General features: G+C 45.9%; 1 protein-coding gene across 5 annotated transcripts in view; it reads right to left on the bottom strand.

Annotated features, from left to right (window-relative positions):
- THRB (thyroid hormone receptor beta) overlaps positions 1 to 11593 on the bottom strand; it is a 164039-nt gene extending 152446 nt beyond the window's left edge. For 2 of the 5 annotated variants that reach the window (XM_076331173.1, XM_076331170.1), the window contains exon 1: positions 11550 to 11579. The gene's annotated coding sequence lies outside the window, so the exon portion shown is untranslated. Of the gene's footprint in view, positions 1 to 11339; positions 11393 to 11549 lie in introns of those variants that run through there. The other 3 variants (XM_076331177.1, XM_076331169.1, XM_076331178.1) reach the window with 3 other exon arrangements.
- Positions 11594 to 12932: the final 1339 nt, after the last annotated feature.

The raw sequence follows: 12932 nt of genomic DNA, 5'->3' as shown, positions 1-12932 counted from the left end.
CTGTACTTATACTAAGTTTAATTTTGGAGTCCCGACCCCTGATTTCAAACATTGCAGGAAGATGTGTTTTTATGAAAAATACATAATGTTGACTGAATTTCAAAAATCATTGTTGGGATCGTAACTTTTTTTTTCTGACATATCACTTCTGGGCACTACTTAAGGTCATAATCTGCCTTTGATACTCATCGAGACTTTTTCACATGCAAATGAGACAGTAATTCCACCCCTTTGACACTATTAAAAAGGTAGCTCATTCACCACTAGGAACATTATTGAAGAAAACACATCCTAAGTAAATTAACAGTAAAGTATCACAAAGACTGCTGGCATCTGCTGGCTATATCCTAGTAGCTCAGATCTGCCATTCTGATATTGTATATAAAAGGAGTAACACCAGACATCATTTTTTCTGACTCAATTAAAAAACATCCATCCAAAAATCCAAAAAGCACGCAACAAACACGAATCCCCAAAGATTATCCTCAATACAGATAAGCTCAGCAAAAGTAAGCATTCAAACTGTAACTTCTGATCTGCCCATCTGCTTTCCCCACTTAGCCCTGCTCTCCAGATGGGAAAACAGGTGAGGTCTTGAATTACTCATATGTCGCTGTGTAGTTTTGCCCACACCCTTCTTCCTGTTACACCATCACCCGAGTGTTGTGAAATTTGGATCTCCTAACAGAGATTGCAGCTCTTAACCTTCACACAGCAATAGGTAAAGCTTAGTCCTATTCTATCCCATGCCTTGCAACATCTGCCAAGGTGAAGCTCTCAAATTCTTCATGCGTAATGCTCTTTTTGGGTTTAAATATTTTTTCTCTTAAAGAAGAAAAAATGATATTGAGGTTTTCACAATCCTAATTTGCAAATTGTTTCAAGCTCTTTTAGATTAGATTACTTTCCAAAGCAAACATAGTAATACTGTACTACTCTCATTTCCCAAACACAGACTGGCTTGCAACTGTGCAGGGCACACAATGCATTTGCTTCTTTCAGCTGCCCATGTTCACAAATGGCTTTCACTGACTTCAGGAGATCTTTGCAAAAGTACAGGATGATCCAGTCATCCAAAGCTATTTAAAGGAGCAAGACCTAAAGAAATATTGACAAGATTAGGCATGATGTATCAGGAAACCCTTAGCAACAAAACATTATTAAAAAGTCAGACCGTAGATTTGATCTCGTAGATCTGGACTTATGAGTGGTAAAGGTCTGCCCCTAAATATCTTTCTTGCACCATCATTTAATTAATTCACCTGCAGATTTATGATCATCAAAATGGACTACAGCTATTATCTACACAGACGTGCTTTAAAGAGACTGAGCTCAAGTTATAACTTGGCTTGGAGTTGAACATCACAAAGGGGAGTCCAAGCTTTTCGTCTTATTGCACGTTATGCTTGCCTGGACAGTGAGCAATATCCTGTCAGCAATCCACTTCCCCTTTGCCTTCTATATCCAAGGTAAATTGCTGACAAGCCTTCCTGCTAGTCCTCCTAAGCTGAGGAAATAAAATATGTAAAAAATATTGAGAAATAGAAAGCTTTTAGAAAAAAGGCAGCCTGCAGTGTTGTTGCAAAACACGGGTTAAACTGCTGTGAACTTGTATTATGGGCATGAATTTTCAGCTGCCATTTGTGGATGAGCTCGAGCTACGAGCAAAGGTAAGGAGATGTCTGATACACGCCTTGGCTGCCAGCCAGCGTCCACGCTGGTCCCCACAGGGCTGCCTCATGAGTAGGTGTAGTAGTAATGGGAGAGGGAAGATGGTCTGCTTGAGTTCAGGTTTTGTGGCTGCAATTCCACCACTTTCTTGCTTTCAGAACTTGGGTTTCTCACTGGAGAGACACGTAACCCAAGAAAGAGATCTCTGGAAAAGCTCTGGGAGCCAAACTGGGCAGCAAAGGTCAAGGGAGAGGGGAGGGCAAGGGTTCATAGAGTAGTTTGCTTAAGCAAATTTGGCTTTTTACACTTACATTCCTAGAGCAAAGCATGATCAGAAAATGACTCCTAAACAGCAGCCAAGCCCTGGCTACCTTTTATGCCCATATGACTCGTTCTATGGGATCAAAGGCAATGATCCTGAGCACTGGCCCCTTATGCGCAAAGGTGAGAGCACAAATTCTGGTTCTAAGTTTTAAGTAAGCTCACAACTTGCATGGAAAGTGCATTTAGGGCACTTTTTAAAGTTACAGAGCAGCTTAAGTTGTTTGTGTAGACAGAAGTAGTAAGATTTGCTCTCTGTTATTTTGGTATGAATTCATAATATTTATATTGACTCCCCTGAATTTATTATGGGCAAGCCTGACAGACCAGCTTATTTTTAAAGTGTGCTCTACACTTCCCATTAAATGAATCTATCTTAAATTATTTTTTACTTCACTCATCTCTAACCTAGTGAACTGCAATTCCTCATATCAGACTGCCCATTTCAAGATGAACTTTTTCAGAAAGTTTCAGTCACAGAATGGCTGAGGCTGGAAGGCACCTCTGGAGACTGTCTAGTCCATCCCCTGCTCAAGCAGGGTCACCTAGAGCAGGTTGCTCAGGACCACGTCCACCTGGGGTTTTAGTATCTCCGAGGATGGAGATGCCACAACCTCGCTGGGCAACCTGTGCTGGTGTACAATCAGTCAAAATGGTCTTGCTATTTCTGCACAAGTAGCCGAAGGAAATGTTTTTCATTTTCCTATATGCAAAACTTTAGACTCTCTTTCTTTCAACTACTTGAGTTCTCCTACTCCTTGGAACAGAACCTGTAATTTGGCAAGCAAGGCCGTTATGACAAGAATTAATCCTGCTGTCCCTGTGAAAATCCAGTTAGAAAGGGAAAATGGGGGAGAGGGGCTTGCCTAAGTTTATTTGTGCTCCACAAAAATTTTTATAGTATTTGGAAAAAAAAAACTTGTTTCATTCAGATTCTTGAATTTACCAGCTATCAGGTATTTCAGAAGATCTGAAGAAATCTGAAAACAGAAGGAAGCATGCATACGTTTCTCTATATGCATAGCTCCACGCCAGGAAAAAGGCACTGTAAAGAAGCCAGTGCGGAGCCTGAAGGCCAGAGGTATGGTCCTGGCTGCAGAAACAAGCGTGGCCAGGTCTGCCCTCTCCCCTAAGAGAGCCCAGTGAGCCTACAGAAGTTCAGCCCCTTGCCAGCCAGCTGTCCACGGTGCCTGCCCCTTGCTCCTCGGACTGCAGTCCGGCAAACCGAGACGGACTGGGGCAAAGGAGGAGAAGCCAAGGGAGAGCAGTTGCCTGGCACATCAACCCTCGGTCTGGGGCAGTTCGGGGAAAGCCTGCTTGTCCCTCCTCTTCCAGTCATCAGACCAGAACCATGATATGGACGGGCTGGCAAGATTCTGTCCACTCCACATCCTCTGGTTCGGAGCTATGAAAGCTCCTCACCAACAGATGCCAAAGCCTGGCCGCTGGGCACTAACCCCTTCTGTCTCTCATGAAGAAGGCAAAAGAAGGGCTTGATAATAAAGGATTTATCAGGCAGGTGAGGGAAAAATGCTGGAACACTCCACAACCACTGCTGACATGTTTGATCATAACCAGGTTTGACCATAAACAGTGAACACTGACAGCACTCAGAGCTGTGCCGCAAAAGGAGGGCTGAAGGCAAACACCTATAGGCCCATGTATGAAATGGGCAATCTGCCCTAAAGAGAAAGTAAGGCAGAAGAGAGAAGGAGATGGAAGCAGCAGAGGAAGGGAAGCACCCTAGCCTAGCTGTCCCCCTCCCAAGTATCCTATGCCAAAGCAAGCCGTCTTATCCACATCACTGCAGGTAGGATGAGGAGACCAGGAGGGCTAGCTCTATAGAGGGTATGACCACAGCCCTCTCTCGCTCGGGAATTAGGGAATCCAACACTTCCCTGCCCCAGGCCACATCATTCCCACCCACGCCTAACCTCCTAGCAGAGAAAGCACTTCTACCTTCGCAAAACTGAAGAGTGTTTTGACATGAGGCCTCTTGAACAGGTCACAGTAGAAGATCCTTCTGCCTCGCAAAACACACTCCCACCATCCACTGACTGGAAAGGCATGGCCAGAATGGCTGCAAGCACATGCCCTGCATCCTACTGGGAGAGCGACAGTGGGCAAGATCCATCTTCCCTGGGCAGAGGATGAAAGCAAAAGGGCTTCCCAGGAGGCCTGACTATCAGAGTAGTCTCTGGGTTCTCCCAGAGTTCAGTGGAAATGAAGACAGCTGCCATCAGGACAGTACCTTGTGCAGCAACCTACTTGGCAAGAAAGAAGGCTTCACACATTTCAGAGGCTATCACCATTTTTGCCAAAGTCTCACAGCACGTGCCAGTGGTCACATACATATGCAGCAGAACTCCCAAGTCGGGGGGGGGGGGGGCAAGGGACGGAGATGCCAAAAGGCATCCAGGGACTGGGGACAAACCCCACCACCACCACCAAAGAACCCAACACTCAGTAACACAGAAAGATGAGAAGACAAAAGCATAGGGTCTGGTCAACACAATGGCAAGCAGGACTCTTGTCATTGACTTATCCCTTTTGGTGGCAAGAAGACCCTGTCAGAGGGAACCAGGCAGCAGACTCCAAGGACAGTGCAACCCACTCTGCCAACAGCGGAAGTGTGGCAGCTGCCTTCAACATCTGCCAGATTCAGCAACCAGGGCAACTGACAGGACATTCTATGGGGAAATGAGGTTGAGGATGCCATCTCCATGCACAGGACTCTTCAAGGAAAGAAAATGTCTCTAGCATCCCCGTCCTATTTCTGGCAAAGGAGAAAAGTGTGAAGTATCTGAGGCAGGGGACTTTGGGGTGGAAAAAAAAAGGAAAGGAAAAAAAAGAGAGCAGTTGAATGCTAAGGTGGATAATCAGGTTTGATCCCTTCATGGTGCAGAGCTAAGTGATTTTCAACTAAAAAAATCACAATAACCAGGAACAAATTACTATTACATGTGTACAGTTTACAGGCAGGGACCACAGGCTCCCCATATTCTACATAACCAATGGCATTCCCTGGGATCAGACATTCAGAAGTTTCATAGTTTCAAATGAAGTTAATAGGAGCCGTAGTTTTCAAACATGGCTATTACTACATAATGCTATGCACCCTGAAAAGTGAAGCAGTACCATCCAAGGACTCTAAACCTTAGTTTATCTGCATATGCTCAAAGATATCCAAAATAAGGCTGCATAATCAACCTTAATTCTGGTATTTCTTTTCCTTAGTGCTTGACGTTATAACTTTAATGATCAAACAACTTATGCAGTTAAACAGTTGATCCAAGCCCTCTGGCCCAACTAAGCTGTTTTATTCCGGTCACATAGAGCACTTCAGTAAACCTAATCACTTCAGTAAGTCACACCAGTGAAACAGATACAACATAAAATACATGGAGTTCAATGTGGCACAGGAAGTACTCTGAGTTCCAGATATAATTTTCTCTATATTTGTAGAAATAAAATTATACTTTAATATTTAATGGAAGTAATTATTTGGCTTTAAAAATGAAATCTGTCACAAATATTTTATAGGCTAATACTCTTTTAATGCATATGTGCATGGGCATGTATATTCTGGGTTTACACGGATACAACTCTGTACAGAATCTTTCCCTGTTCATCTGACTGGATAATGTGTTTCACCTTATCTTTTTTAGGAGAATAAATGCAATATAGAAAGTAAGACACCTAACTTAAAAAAGAAGGCTGAAGATAAACCCTTCCATTTCCTGAAGCCATGAACAAAGTTATTCTAAGCCTTATACATAAATGCTACAGCTCCTAATTACACTTTGAAGCACCTTGCACACAAACATACCCATTTTTTTGAAAGATGTCTGAAATACTAAAAAAAAAAAGGGGGCCAGGGATAATTTAATAAACCATGGAAATAAAATTATTTTAATGTAAAGCTAGAAAACAGATGGTATGGCGTCACATGAAGGCAATCCTCCCAGTCAAGAGTTGCGGAGGTAGGCAAATGGACCAGGAATGATAAGACTGTGCTAAAGGCCAGAGGTAAAAACAATGCTAAAGAAGAAATATCTTCAATTTATTAGTGCTCATTCTTTCTATAGGTAGGAACCAAGAAGCAGTAGCAGCAGCACTCCATACAGCTTGGCTGGAGCACGTGGCAAGTAGCTGGCATAGCTGAGTCGAAGGAAAGAACGCAAAGTCATGGGTGGAAGGTACAGAGTTAACAGTATAATAAAGGAGGCCAAGGTGCAAGGCCAAGGCAGTGGAAGAAGGATGTGAAGGTCTGCAAATCCATGAAGCACGAGAAAGGAAAAGGCCCAGAGTTCAAGAACATTGTACAGATGTAGATAATGAAAGCAAACATGACACGTGACTCAAGGAAGCCGACTTGCAATGGGGATGAAAGCAGCTGTTCTTACTCACAGTGTATTTTTCTTGTGAATATTTTAAAAATGGTTCATCCGTATGCATGTCACTAAGATACCAGCAATACTGAGCAATTGTCCAATGACCCAACTACTTATGTAGTTGAAAAGTACTTTTAATTTTCTTCAAAGAGCTCCTTTATTCTCCTACACCACAGCTGTTCCAAAGCACATCCTACAGTCAAGCAACACTGGTGCTGTACCTGTGGATTACACTTCATTCCTACCAACTCCCATGAAGTAATCCAGAAGGCATTCAAACATCAGTGTTAGAAGAGGCAAAAATATTTAGCAGGTGAGCAGAATTAATGATCTTCTATCCAAGAAAGAAAAGTACGCATTGTGTATGCATACATATAAGTAATTTGGTTCTACATGCACCAACTTCACTCCTTCCTCATCCAGCAAAGGAAAGACTTACATTTTGACTTTAAATTCACTTGAAGAGACATTGATCTTCTTGCTCTGTTTTCTACCTTGCTATCAGGCAGCTTAACAATCAGTCCTTTTATTTCTTCCAATGGAAAACAGAACCCTAATTTATTGGGTTAGGTTCACCAGAGGACACAGAACAGTTCTGTAATCTAGAATGATCACACTGCTTTCATGCGTATAATCTAATTATAACATAAGAGTATTTGCCGTTTGAGTTCATCAGTAAAAATTATTACAATTCTGTATATTTAAGACACTTGAGGACATACAGTAATTTTTTTAAAACTGTAGTTTATTCCTTTATTCTTTGACTAATTTATTGGTTTAAGTTTCACAGGACCTTTAATTTCTAATAAGCTACAAAAGGTCAGAGTAAAATGAGACTTTTTATGACCAAAAGCATTCAGAACTGAATACACAATTTAATTTTCATATTTCAAAAAGGCATTTTATTTGCTTATAATTTCATCCTGTCTAGTTGCAGGCTGTTACATGCACTTTGACAGTGTGACCATAAACTGAAAAGGTTAACAACAGAACCAACTTTTCCAACCAATCTTTTTACTTGCATTGTCCCCCTACCATAACCGTGTTTAAAGTAAAGTAGTTGTGATGAGTAATGGAAACGATCTCATTCACATGTTGTGAATTAAACAAGAGAAACAACTTATGCAAGATTCAATTACTTTATTCAAAACGTCCTCTTGGACCACATACAACCGATGAAATAACAGAGTACTGAAGAAATACAATTCTTTAACCTTTACACAGAAATTAAGTTTGTGCATAGTCTGCCCTTGATTTTCATAACAAAGGTTCTCATAATACATGCATTGCTTGTTTAGCTGTCCGTGTAAAATATGTAAAAAACTAGCTCATCCCTGAGAAGACAGGGTATTTCTCCACTGCACAATGACAAGTTTAGAAAGCATCAGAAGCAGTACTGCCACACTAATGGCCACGTGAATTATTCTACTCATTTCTTTGATGGGATAAATTAACCCAAGCAGGCCCCTGGACTAACATACCTATACTGCATTTTCCAGTACAGACTTCTTCAACCACTCAGAGGCCTTACTTCAGTTAAGCAGATAGAAGAAGGAGAGTACCTTCATGACTTAGCAGAATTCTGCTGGCCTAAACCTGAAGAGCTACTGAACGGCATTTAGTTATTTATTTGAATAGGCCCATGCACGAGGTAATCTAGGACTGTATACGTAGCCACTTCTGAAATTTGGAAAGGAGGGAAGAAAGACAAAGTGGGGAAATACTAAGAAAACCTTTCCTGATCGGTCCTCTGATCCTGTCTGACAGAAAATTCACAAATTTAGATCCTGACCATACTCTCTAGAAACCCATGGCATGGATGTGCTGCCTCGTTCCCTGCAGGTAGGTGGACAGTGCCCCAGCAGTATCCCCTCCCTTCCTCCAGATGCCAGATTCTCATGTGTTTTGGAAATCCAGGATGAGAAAGGACAATACAGAGGAAATACACAGCTCTGCATTGCTACCATGCGTCCTGCAGGACAGCTCTGCCTTCTGCCATGACAGCCATCTCCTATTAAAGAGCAAATTAGTTTGGCTGGAACAATTAGCACTTCCCAAGTCACAGAAGGAAATCCAAGACACAAGGGCTCACAGAAATTGTGCTACCTTCCTTCTCATGCCCTCCCTCATCTCAGGCTATTTACCTGAGCTTCTTTCATATGCATGCCTCTTTTGCCTTCTTCAACTTTTAGTAATAAGCAAACCCCAAATCAGTAAACTAGAATATGATGGAGGAGAGATAATGAGCTCCAGAATTTCCTTTTCCAAGGAGCCAAAATTCCTGGTCTCACCCTTCCGGTAGCAAATGAGATTCTTGCTGGAGGATGTCCTGCCTCAAATCAGGTGGGTTTTTTGAGGTTTCATCTCTTGATTCCCTTCCAAATAGAATCAAATTTCAAGACAGGCTACACTAGACAATAAACACTGACAAACTTCCATGATTTAAGTTTAGTAATCCTTCTCCTCCCTACTTTTCTCTTGGCTGGGTTTTTACATATAGCCAAGAGGAAAAATCCTGTTCATCATCAACAACAGGGAAGCCAGGAGAGGATATATGCCTACCACAGGTATGTGTTATTCTGCAAGCTTCTTTATGGAACACCAGTATCTGTTATCACTTACAACTTTCTCCCCTTCACCTTAAAAAAAAAAAAAATAGCAGCAAACAACCATATACTGAACAAGCAAAGTACAATATGCACATCAGAGAAAGCATATCTTACGACCTCAGATGTCCCACTACCATAAACTCTTTGAAAAATACCTGAAGAAACCTGTCTGCAGGGTAAGCAGCCTTCAGTGAAAGCAGATTCACTTTTTCCAAAAACCCCCCATTTTGGGGGGAATTTGGAAAAAGCATACATGTTGTCCTCACGTAACAGAAAAAGATCAGATAACAAAATTAATGCTGTAGCATATAAAAGAGAGAACAAAAACACCACCACCACTTTCTACTCAGCAAAAGAATATTCCCACACAGGAGAAGGACACAGCACAATAAATTTGACTTTACATAATGACTTGGATATGCAAAGAATTTCAAAAGCACTGAACAATTTGGAATAGCTGTGATGTGCTCAACACTAGCTCATACAAGACTTGATCCAAAACCACTAAAAATCAATGGGCTATTTTCCATTGCCTCTAACAGACTTTGGTTTAAGCCCTTTCAAGCTCTGAACATCAGAGTCCACACAGTTAAAAGCTGATGCAAACCACAGCTAAATCCTCCCTCTTCCAACATGGAGCCATCAAACGTTTAAATTTCCTCAGGACCATCCGGCAGCAGCACTCTCAGTTCCACAAGTGGTACATCAGGACTAGATTATTCCATCATTAGCAAGTAACAATGGAACACACCAGCTCATCCAAAGGTCACCAATTCAAATAGATTGAAGGAAGGCCGAGACTAATTTACGGGTCCCAGGACTAATACGAAGGGTGATTTTGAGCCAGTTCGTAGAAAAGAAAAAAAAAGTCCTGTGAGGAAAGAAGTAGGCATATCTAGTTTCACAAAACTTCTGTTGTTATTGTGCCTTAAACAGCTGTTCTATGAGAAAATGAAGGGCTATACCTTCCACATGACTTAGTCCAGCTTCTTCACTTTAAAAAAGGCTATACATTTAAATAGTTACATTATTTACAGTCCGAAGTAAGGGAAAGAACTCAAGCCTCTCACTGTAAGGCAATACTGCTAACTAACGCAATTGCATTGATTATAATAGTCTCCTAAAAATTACCTTTTTACTACAGAAATTTCTTATAAAGAACAAACCCTTTGCTCTGTTGGGGTTTTTTTCCCCTCAAATGTTTATTCAGAAGTTGGAGCTGGGCAAACAGGAACCAGAAAATCTAGTAAATTGTCTCAACACACAAGTCATACTGAACTGTAAAAGGAAAACAAACCTTTTTACAAAAAGATCCACAGTCTATCAATTATACAAACATATATTTACAACAGACTAAGTTTTGTAAATAAAAGCTAAATATATTACTATAACTAGCAGATGGCTCAGTCTGAATGTATGAATTTCGTGCTAAAATAATAAAAGGAACACGTGTATACTGTAGGAAAAAAGTCTCATTCACCCTCCTGAGTCAGAGCTGGTGTCTATTACAGCACTTTTAACCGGTGTTTCTCTTCCACCGCCTGGATCATAAGAGTGCAAACAAGGTTTCTGGGGACCACGGATCTATCGGGCTCCCGCCACTCACCAGAACAGGTGCGATCGTTTCTACCGGCAAATGGCTCCTTAAGGCTGACAATTTTCCCTTTTCCTCCTTACTCATATGCTGCCTGATCAATCCACCCACAACAGCTTTCAAGCCTTCCTCTTCTATATTCAGTTAACAATTAACACATTTGGCTTTTTAACTTCACGGATTTCTGTTGTTGTTGTTGCTTTAGAAAGTCAAATAAAACTTCAATGGATAAACTCTTAACGGGGAAATACCACCTATGCTGCAAACGTAAATAAATAAGGAAACGCCGGCAGACACGCACACCGCCCGCTCCCCCCTCCACCTCCCCGGCACCGCCGACCCCCGCGGTGATGAATACCGGCGGGTGCCGCGGATCCCCTCCCTGCCCTCCCCGCCGGGCCGGGCCGCCACTCCACCCCCGCCGCCCCCGGATGCTGCGGGCGGGCGGCCGGCGCCCCGACGGGCCGGCGGATCCCCCTCTCTCCGACAGCGTTTGCGCGCCGCTGCCGCCGCTCTCTCCGCCGGTGACGGCTAAATATAGCGAGCGGCCGGGGAGCGCGGCGTGCCTCCCCCGCAGTCTCCGCGGGATGGGGCAACGGCCACGACAGGGGGGCAGCGCGGCGTGCCCCAGGGGCGCCCCGGGACGCCAACCTGCGGAGCCGGCACCCCCTGCCCGCCGCCGGAGCACCCGCCCACGCCCGCGGCCCGCTGCCCCCCACCCCTCGCCGAGCGGGAGCCCGAGTGACTTACCGGCGGAGCGGAGCGGCCCGCCTGCCCCGCGCCCCTCGCCGCCCGCCCGGGCGCGGCGCGGTGCCTCTCGCCGCGTCCCTCCCGCCAGCCGCCGTCTGGCTGCGGACGTGACCTGGATTCCCCCCGCCTGCGCCGCCGCCGCCTCCCGCGGGGCCGCGCGCACGCCGCGCTGCGCCCGCCCGCCCCGCCGCCGCCGCTGCCGCCGCTCACCTCCGGCCGCGGCGACCCGCCTCGCCTCCTCGCCGCCCCGAGCGACGCGCGGCGGAGCGGAGCGGAGCGCAGCGTTACGCAACGCGCCCCGCGGCCCCTCCGCTCCGCGGAGAGGGTCGCCGGGAGGCGGGCGCGGGGCGGAGGGAAACCGCGGCGGAGCCGGAGCCGAAACCGCCCCCGACGGCCACTTGTAGAGCCGCTGGGGCTGGCGCCCGCAAGCGGCCGGGATCCCCCCGGCTGCGCCGCGGCACGGCGGGCGGCGCCCGGGCAGGGCGGGCCCCGGGGCGTCGGCGAGTCAGCCCTTTTCCTCAAGGGCCCGGGCGGCGGGGTGCGGGGACGGGGCTGCGGGCTGTGGTGGGAGCCGCCGACGGGGCTGCGGGGGGGACCCGCGGCGCTTTTCTGCCACGGAAATTAAAATCCCGCGGCGGTGACGCCGCAACGTGCGCCCGTGGATCACCCTGACAGAGGGGCACGGGCATGGGCGGAGGAGGACGAGGACTCCCCCGTGGTGAGAGGCTGAAGGCAGCGGCCTCCGTTAGCAACTTCGCCGCAGGCACAGAAGGCCGTGCCTCAGCCTCTGGAAGCAGGCACCCAGGCCAGCCGCGGCTTTGCGCACACAGTCAAAGGGCTTTTTGATTTCACCTCCTGCATCCTGCCGGGCTGTCCCGGTTATTACCACGTGTCTTTCCCAAACAGGCTTTCACAGGCACGCCACGCCACGAGGCCTCCTTCACAAGGGTGCAGGCAGCCCCGGTGGGCACAGGCGTCTGGAGGTCCCATCTCTGCAGGGATGCCCAGTGGGGGCTCTCCCTTTGCCCCCATATCTCTGGGTCCAGGGAACCAGCCCAGCCCTGGGGCTGGGCGTGAGGGCAGGTGGACAGGCCACCGGCCCTACAGACAGCTGACCTGTGCAGGAGTCAGCAGGGATGAGGTGGGCTATAACCAGCACACCCACTCTGACAGCAAAACGAAGGGTGACGGGCCTCCGACCTACAAAACTGGGGGAAATTGAGTCTCAGAAACGCGATTGCTGTGCCTCAGCCCAGGACAAATGCTGCTTCTTGCTCATCGCAAGGCAGGCAGTTTTGGGAGGCCGTACGCTCCCTGGCCTTCAGTCACGCTCAGATGACGGTGCATCCCAACCACCCATCTCTAATTCATGAGGCAGGGAAAGCAGGGAAGAAGTACCCACAGTCTCATTAACAGCTATCAGCTTGAGCGAGTAAGATGGCGTCTGAAGTAACAGGCGTGAAAGCAATAGCTACTTGAAAGAATAAGATCGGTTTGTTTTTCCTTAAGGAATTACAGGAATATTAAACCCTCTTGCAGTTATAAATCATTTAATGCAAATCATTTAATCCAAACAGAATTTTTACAGGCTCA

Source organism: Aptenodytes patagonicus, chromosome 2 (genome assembly GCF_965638725.1).
Source record: "Aptenodytes patagonicus chromosome 2, bAptPat1.pri.cur, whole genome shotgun sequence".
In the NCBI taxonomy this organism is placed as follows: domain Eukaryota; kingdom Metazoa; phylum Chordata; class Aves; order Sphenisciformes; family Spheniscidae; genus Aptenodytes; species Aptenodytes patagonicus.
The sequence above is the reverse complement of the archived record's forward strand: the minus strand, read 5'-3'. Positions and strand labels throughout refer to the sequence as shown.